Source organism: Pseudophryne corroboree, chromosome 5, assembly GCF_028390025.1.
Source record: "Pseudophryne corroboree isolate aPseCor3 chromosome 5, aPseCor3.hap2, whole genome shotgun sequence".
Classification (NCBI taxonomy): Eukaryota; Metazoa; Chordata; class Amphibia; order Anura; family Myobatrachidae; genus Pseudophryne; species Pseudophryne corroboree.
This window is the reverse complement of record NC_086448.1, coordinates 373,057,161-373,066,729: the sequence shown is the minus strand read 5'-3', so window position 1 is coordinate 373,066,729 and position 9,569 is coordinate 373,057,161. Positions and strand designations below refer to the sequence as shown.

At 39.9% G+C, this 9,569-nt stretch overlaps 1 pseudogene; it reads left to right on the top strand.

Annotated features, from left to right (window-relative positions):
• The first annotated feature begins 7,209 nt into the window (after positions 1 to 7,209).
• LOC134931607 (5S ribosomal RNA) lies at positions 7,210 to 7,329 on the top strand (annotated as a pseudogene).
• Positions 7,330 to 9,569: the final 2,240 nt, after the last annotated feature.

Genomic DNA, 9,569 nt, shown 5'->3' with positions numbered 1-9,569 from the left:
CCATCAAATTTTGCTGGCGTTGGAAGATGAAGATGTGGACTGGAAATGGGTAAGGTGGGTGGGGTTACAGCTGGTTTTACTGTAGTGGACGCACCGGACGTGCCAGGTCCACGGAGGGTCGTTTGAATCCCATCCAGCCGTGTAGAGAGATCCTGGAGACAGCGGATGATGTGGCCCTGTGCAGCCTCCTGATGTTCAAGTCGGGCTGCCAGTTCTTGCATCGGCCTGGCCGCTTGATCCTGGTCTCCGGCTGGATTCATTTGGTCAGTGCTTACTGTCACAACTGAGGGCCTGAGCTGACGGGAGGCAGCCTCAGTTGTAGGGGCTGAGATGTAACGGAACCTGGGAGGTTGTATCAGACCCCTAGACATGTAAGTAACATGTAGAATAACTGCCCGAAGGCGTGACCACGACAACCAGGATAAAAGTCAATGATGTTTATTATGACAAACTCCGTAACACAGCAGCATAAAAGGAAACATAAAAGTCAACAGAGGATAAATACAATTCCTGGGTACTACAGGGTGGAAAGTGGTAAACTGCAGAAAAGGACACCGGCCCTTTAAGAGAAGCTATACACTGCTGGAAGCTGGGCTGGAAGCAGGTGATTGTTTGAGAGCGGTGAAATAATAATACCGGTGGAGAGTGGTAAACTGCAGAAAGGACACCGGCCCTTTAAGAGAAGCTGTACACTGCTGGAAGCTGGGCTGGAAGCAGGTGATTGTTGTAGCTGGAAACAGGTGAGTCCAGAATGGATCGGAGAGTCAGGCTACACCGCAGATGGAATGCTGGTGCGGGTCTCTATAGCAGAAGTCTGGAGACAGGAGCTGGAACCTGGAAGACAACCACAGGAGAGAGACAAACTGGAACTAGGTTAGACAACCAAAGCACTGACGCCTTCCTTGCTCAGGCACAGCATACTTATACCTGCAGCAAGGAAGGGGTTGGCTAGGCAATTATGCAAATCAACAATACAGACAGCAGATTGGTGGAAATAATCATATGACAAAATCCAAGATGGCTGCGCCCATGCAGACACTTGGAGGGAAGTTTGGTTTGTAATCCATGTGAGAATTGAAACAGTAATGGCGACGCCGGCCACAGGAGACAGGAGACGCCAGACTGACAAGCGCACATTTAACCACGGGGGCACAGCGGAGGCCGCGGCTGATGAAATCACCACTCTGACATTCTGCATGTGGAAACTCAGGAACAGCGGGATCCGGTCCTGGAACGCTGAGCCAGCCTTAGGAGGCATCTGAAGGGTAAGTAATGGCGTCCAGATACCCGGATCGTGACACAAGAGATGCTACTTCAGGGCCAGCGCCAGGTGCCATATTGCTACTCACGCTGCGCTTCTTCTGTCTCGTGGAGGCGCTGGCGGGAGCCTAGGGAGCCGCGGTTACGGGTGTCACGTAGCGGTCCATGTTGACCGCGGGTCCTGCCGAGGGTGGTCTGGGCGGTGTGGAGGCTGTGACAGCCTTGAAAAGATTTATTGCGGCGGGCAGCGGGACGGAGCTCCTGCTGTGAGCGTCTTACTCCATGGGTCCCGGAACCGGAAGTCCATAAACTTACATTGAAACAAATTTTTTGTTGAATTTTGCAGTCAACACTTTAAATAGCAACTAGACTCGCTAAGAATTTGCAGAACATAAACAGCTGCTGCATACTGTATGTTATGGTGGCTACTCTGGAAAAAAAACTTCTTCAGTGGGCAGCTACTAACATACACATTTCTACCATGATGTAAGACAATAAATGGTGCTGCAAAATTATTTTTCTTTCATGGAATCTTGAATTTGATGTGTTTACTAACAAAATAATTACAAATTGAACCTTGATAATGATTCTCAAAAACCAATGGTCAGGTTTACTTTCTCACAGAATCCACCATCTCTAGTAACAGCAATTGAGGCTTTCTTAGTTCCTCAAGTCAGACGATTCTGAAGAACCTGTATGAAAATCTGTAGGATCCCTGTTTTATGTTAATTGTGGTTAACTATAAAGTTCCTCATGTTAGGTATTCCTAGATGTATTTTGAAATGCTGTTAGCAGATATGTGTTTCTCTCCTCTCTGTGCAGCCTGGAGTTCAAGTAAAAGTCCTTTCAAGTGTCAAATCTGGGTCACTTGATAGCATCAATATTTGTAAAAAAAAAAATCTATTTAGGGATGAATTATACTTATACTGTAACATGTGTGAATTGTTTTATTACTGTTAAATTGTTTTTCAAATGTACATCTATGCTTAGGATTAATTGGTTGGCTGCATTCAGAAATACAGTTTAAAGAATAATCAGCACACACATCTTTTTTTGAAGTTCCATTTATTTACTTTCCAACAAAATGGTGAGAGATCTATCATATAATAATACTAAGGTACTCCCCATAATAATCATCCATTGTTCCATTAAAATTCCAGGCCCACACTGACAAGGGGCCATTTTTTAGGAAACAACAGCCTAAGAAAATAAAAATAATATAAGTATTGGATATCATTAGTATTATAACCTCAACCTTGTGCTATTTAAGTATCTTTAGTTTATATATATATATATATATATATATATATCTATCAAAAACCACCTTTATCCTGCGCTATAACATTGCTGCCCTCTGATACGGCCCTACTGTTAGCCGGGACCAAACCAAAACACCTCCAAACAATGAATCAGAGGGCGCTAATAATCACTCCCCACTGTACCAGCAATACAATAGGCCACATATATGAATAATATCAATTTATTAAAAGCACAAACTGCTATTAGAGATAACCCTTTCAAATTCACATATCAATAATTTGTGTCATAGATTAAAAGTAGGGTATTTTTTCTCTCTCTTCCACCCTGACGCATTTCGTCATTTGCGGACTTCTTCAGAGGGATGATCAATACAGCTGGTAAAAACATATACATATCAATCAATACAGTGAATAAATAAAAATACATACAAATTACAAATTATTAATTAATCAGATGACGAGGAAAGAGGAGGACATTTGATCTAATGATCATGACTTTATGTTAAACAGATTAATCCATTCCATTACGAGTGCCACAGATGGGTACTAAAGAATATCCACAACTTAACCCCTGTAGTCCAAAAATTCTGTTGTTTCATAGTGGTACATACCTATACAATCCAAAATTGGCAATCATAGAGATCTTCAGGTCCTTGGGACCATTTAACAGTACAGGTTTGTTGGACAATTCTACAAAATAATTTCACATGATCACTAATACATCCCATATAGGAAGAATGAATACTTATATGTACTCTTGAAAGAACTTACTTATAAAATAGGACCTCAATTCACAATTCGTGAGGGTCCAATCAATAAAAGCTGATGAAAGTCCTAAATGAAAGCAGTGTCTATTAATATTCAATTAAAAACTCATTTTTTTTTATAAATGAGTAAATTTATTATTAACTCATTTTTTATAAATGAGTAAATTTATTATCCAAATGAATATGAATATACATACCCACTTTGGGAGAATCTCATAAATTAGTGTGTATTTCCACAGATGAACAACCTACAAAATGTTAATTCAATGTAAATGGATAATAGCATAATATTGATAGCATAATATAGACCCTTTAACCTCTATAATGATGGTACTTACAAATTCAAGTGTGCTCATGTGTGCTCTCCCAAAGAGCAAGTGACTGAGGGATTGAGATGTGAAGCTTATATACCCTATACCTAGCTTACCTCACTTCCTGGATTTATTAACCAATAGGATCCAATAATAGGAATTAAGTCCTAAATATCAGGTCCAAGTGTGCAAGAATACCTACAGTTATGTGTGCAATATAATTCCTCCTTTTAAATTTATTATGTGTTGGTGACTGTCTCTGACTGAAAGCCAGAAGTCAGTTGGCAAGTGAGCTTTAAACCAGGTAAGCACACTTTTGTAGTTGTGTTGGTGACTGTCTTACCTTTTAAAAGCCATAAGTGTAGCATGTAAGCTTTAAACTAGGTAAGCACATTTTCCCCTATGAGACAGCAGTAGCCAGTTCCCTTAAAAATATATGTGAAAGTTTATGTGATAGAGTAGGACTTGCAATGAAATGGGGTCCCGTGGAGGGGGCCGCAAGCTTGCATGCATTGTGCAATTCATAAACCAAAACCCCATTGTTTATTCCGATGTATACTAAAGCATTAAGGTGAATGAGGCTGCAAAGGAGAGTGCAGGGTTCTCTGTATATATGTATATATATATATATATATATATATATATAAAATTTACCGTGAGGGCACCGATGCAGATATTCAGTGCAAACAGGGAGTGCCAGACCAAAGACCAAATATATATATAGTCAAATTTACACCTTGTACGCTATGAACTGCTGTGAATTATTCTGTAACCTGTGACTTGCTGGCAACTTCTAATGTTCATTTGTGAAGTGCCTACCTGTGGAAAAGCCGTGGAAAATAAACCTGCAGTATTGACCTTTTACCGGGTGTGTGGGATGCCTTGTCACTATATATATGAAAGTAAAAAATAGAGGGCTCACCAGTGATGATATAATTAACACTTTATTTAAAATAGCAAGTGTAGTACCATCCCCCAGCCTAAGGACACACATCCAATACCTCAGGACAGCAAAAGAAATGATCCCTGGCTTTCTTGTAAGAGTTCTTGTAATTTAAAAGAACCGCTTGACTCAGGTACAGCACTGTGAGTGGTGTGTGACATAATCGAATCACAATGTCCTGTTAGCCATGTCCGACTCATTTTGTCAAGGACTTTATAATGAAACACATTGGGTATGGACAATATGTTGTGATGTGGCTCTTTTACACTACTGGAGCTTTGTAAAAAGCCATGGTCACAGCGGTGTATTGGCCCGATGGGTCGGCTACCGCTGGGCTGGTCCAATTTCCCCCTCTGATGGTCTCACCTCTGCCAGGCCGGCTGCCTGTCAGCCCGGGTTGATACATGCAGCAGCCGGTCAGATGCTGAACTTCTGGTATTTGTGTTCCACCACTCTGGAAGCAAACTGGAAGGTACAATGTGGGCCAGTTAGCGGGTACTCTCAGTGATCAACAGCGAGTGTGATGGCACTGTTACCCCCTGCAGCTGGGGCCAGGAAGAGCCCCGCACAGCATAACTACGACCCGGGCACCCCAAGCTGGCAGCTGCACACAGGTACACACAGAAAAAAATGCCTAAGAATTAAAAATAGGATAAAAATGAATGAGGGTAGCAATTCAGAAACAAGGACATTTAGGAATGATGAACAACATAAAACCAAAATCTATAATCTGAGTTAATATACCTTGAATGAACATGAGAGGATTGTTTTGGAACAGGGCCTTAAATTTGCACCATCCAGTCATGTAAATGAGTTTGAGGTGTTTGTGGATCTACAAAAATTTATTAGAAGACTCACCTTAAAAAGGTATTTTAAAGAACTGGCCGATCAGAAAGAATATAGCCAGGTACCAGAAAGTGAGACTAATATGTCTCTCAGTTTTTAAAAAGAAATCTACCTTTTTCCCTATTCATAATAAGGGTTGTTTTGTAGAATCATTTGAATGCCTAGTGAAAGAGGATTTGGAGTATTTGGAATTAAAACCCATAAAAAATGCTAACTTAACAAGGGATGAAAAAGATGCGATTAAGTCTCTAAGGGGTAACACAAATAATCAAACCTGCTGATAAAGGGGACAGCATTGTTATTTTAAATAATGAGGACTACAATGCTGAAATATTAGGACAACCTTCAGATAGGTCTACTTAAAAGAAGTTGAGGGCAGATCCAATGAACAATATCACAAAAAAAACTTGAAACCTTTTGAGCATATATACATCTAAAGGTATCATCACAGTCTGTACAGGACTATATGAAAATTGACCATCCATCTATACCTGTGATATATGTATTGCCCAAGATATATAAAAATAAAGAGAAACCCCCAGATGACCCATAGGTACAAACACAGTTCTGTGAAACCTATCCCACTATTTAGATCATTTATTACAACCCTGGGTACAAAAAACACCGGCTTATTTAAAAGATACGATAGCAGTAATTAAAGAATTCACAGAAATAAGATGCAAGCAGGGTTAAGTGCAGTAGGTTTCTTTCTGGATAGAGACAATATATCTGAAAATGAGGAAAACTTTATATTTGAGGGTATAGCATTGATATTGGAAAATAACTTATTTTGGTTTGATAATGACTTCTTTTTACAACTTACGGGTATTGCCATGGGCACCAGGCTGGCCCCTGAGTTATACCAACTTATTTATGACACACTGGGAGCTGGTGCGGTATGGAGTGGCCACCAGTTCGGGGCCAGCCTGGTGACATGGTGACGTTACATAGATGATGTATTGTTCATTTGGGATAGGGACCAGACCTCGCTGAATGCATTCTGTGAACATCTCTATAATAATAGTCTGAATATTGTACTCACATTCAATATCAGTGACACTGCAGTACAGGTAATTGATTTGTCTCTATATGTGGAAAACAACCAATTGAAAACTAAGAATTTTGTGAAGAGTACTAATTGCAATTCTTTCATAGATTACACAAGTAATCATCACTATAATTGGTTTAGGAGTATTCCAAACAGGTTTAACAAAGAACAATAGTGGAAACCGCACAGGTTGAAAATATTTGTATATGTGTTGTAGTTGTCTGTAAGACTGATATTGTATCCAAGGATTAGCTCCTCAATTGGGGAACCATACACATAAGATACTATGATCCTCTGTATTGTGTATCTCTGGTTACCATCAGTGGTGCTCCCTTGAGTCAGAGAGTATCAATATGAACACAGGGAAGAAGAGAAGGTAGAAGACTCTAATTAGGGAGCACTCTAATACAGACAGACTGGTGTGGTCAAATACCAATACCTAAATAAAAATAAAATGCTTTAATAATTTCTTATTAAAAATATTAATAAGTTCAATTAATGCTGATATGTGTTAATCAATAACACTGCGAAAATATATTCTCAATAGCGGACTAACCATCTCTTCTTAGTAGGTATCCTAAGAGTGGTTATTGAGTACAAATTTCATGCTGTGGTATTTAATGTGATAAAAATTAGTTTTTCCACATATCAAATAACCATCTCTCTCAGCACTCATACATGTGGTTCATATAAGCCATACTCACTGTGAGTACTTATTAACCCTTATGCTCATCTGTATATCGAATAACAGAGTGACAACATAGGCAAGCATAAAATCTGCAGACATACCGCACTGGAGATGCCCAATCTCATCTGATCTTGGAAGCCAAGCAGTGGAGGGCCAGGTCAGTACGTGGATGGGAGACCTCCTTGGAAAACCCTGGTACTGCAAGTAATTGCCGCCTTTTGATTTGTCACTACTAATGAGCATTCTTTGGTATCTCGGTTGTGACCTATGATTCAGCTATCTGCAAAAAATTTTCCATTTGGGATCTATGCAGCACAAAATGATGGTCATACTTCTCACAGTATAAGATTATAACCACATTGTGATCAATACGTGACCACAGATATACCCAATTCGACCTACATGATAGTATTTTTACTATAAATTATATAGATCTATATATTTTTTTCTCTATATTTTCACAGTGTTATTGATTAACACATATCAGCATTACTTGAACTCCTTATTAATATTTTTAATGAGAAATTATTAAAGCATTTTATTTTTATTCAGGTATTGGTATTTGACCACACCAGTCTGTCTGTATTAGAGTATTCCAAACAGCCAATTCCAGAGAATTAGGTGAAATTGTACGGAGCTGGAGGTCTATTACATACAGGCAGAGAATTTAAAAGCACAATTTATCTCTAAGGGATATGTTGATAATGTTGATAAAGTTAAAAGGGGCCAATGTGAATAGAACGGAAATGATCCAAACAAGAAGGGAATATAAACCAAAATCGAAAGGTTTTGAGGTCCCCTTTATCAGACAGTACAGTAATCACCATAAGCAAATTGAGGGCATTATTAACAAACATTGGGGGACTCTGACCCACTCCTTAGATGCCAATTAGATAGACTTCCACGCTTTATATCTAGAAAAGCAAGGAACATAATGGATAACATAGTAAGGAGTGTCACCTCAACACCCACCCCATGGAGTATATCAAATCCAAGGGGTTCTATAGATGTAGCACATGCAGTATGTGTCAGGTGTGTAAACATAAAGAATCTAAGATCACAGAATACACATCCACTCAAACAAATAAAGTATATGAAATAAGAGACTTCATAACATGTAAAACCAAGTACTGCATATATTTATTAGGATGTTGATGTGGGAGCCAGTATGTAGGAAAGACCACTAAAATGTTAAAGGAAAGATTATATGAACATGTAAGGAATATAAAGAAGAGCCTTGAGACGCATAATGTGTCCTTAATTTCAAGAAAATCCAACAATGTGACATTAAACATCTAGTTTCTTTCTGTGGTATCCAAGTGGCACATCCTTACTGGAGGACTAATGATAGGGATGTAAGATTATCAAGGATGAAAATTAAAAGCATGTTTATCCTAATATCCCAACCCCTAATGGACTCACTGTGGACTTTGAGATGAAGTTGTTTCTGTGACGTTTTAATAATCATGATAAACTATTTATGACCATCATCTGTCATATTATTTAATCTGGTAATTTTTTTTTAAATCAGGTATTTTTATTATTGTTTTATATAACATTACATTTAACATTTCAAATAAACAGTTACAAAACCATATTTGTGCTTTTCATAGTTTTCAGTCATCAGTTAAGAATATTGCCATTCAGCAATGTTTCACTGCAGAGACATGTATCAGACAGTCATAAAAATACATCCACACCGTAGTTCAGGGTAATCAAAAAAGAAAAAAACAGAAACAGATATATCAAAGTGCGTGCTTAAGTGCGGAAATGCATCGGGGGGACACAGACCAGCGCGTGCCAGGGACAATATACCATCGTAATTAACACATATGCCCAGTTTTTAAAGCATGGGATCAATGAAGTATCTAGAATTCCTCCAAGAGCCCCAAATCTTATAAAATTTCAATAAAGAATTACGTTTAGTGTGCATAAAAAGTTCATGGGAAATAGTAGTATTCACAAGGGCAACCCATTCAGCAGACAACGGAGAGACACAAGGCATCCAGTTACGTGCTATACATACCCGGACCAACGTTAAAACAATATTTACGGGGGCGTGGCTTGGCGAGCTGAGGAGAGGACGTGCTCGGGCACAGCTCCTCCGTAAAACAGCGGCTTTTCCCCCTAATTTGTGGCACTGGCAGCTCCTTCCCCACTCCGGTGGGCACTACTGAGGATCCCCCAACCCTGGGTGTGCACCTTATACGGCCGCTGAGCAGGCGGAAGCGGCTGCTCCATCCCGCAATCCGCGGCCTAGACGACCTCCGGAAGCTGGGACCTAGAGTTTCGGGCGCGGCCAGACGGCAGGCTCCGTGGCCCATACATCGCGGAAGACGCTCCTAAATGAACCCCACCACTCGGGTGAACATCGCAGACCCCGCAGAAGTCGGCGCGGCCGGAGAGCACCTTGTGGACCACCTGCAAACACAGGGAAATACAGGTAC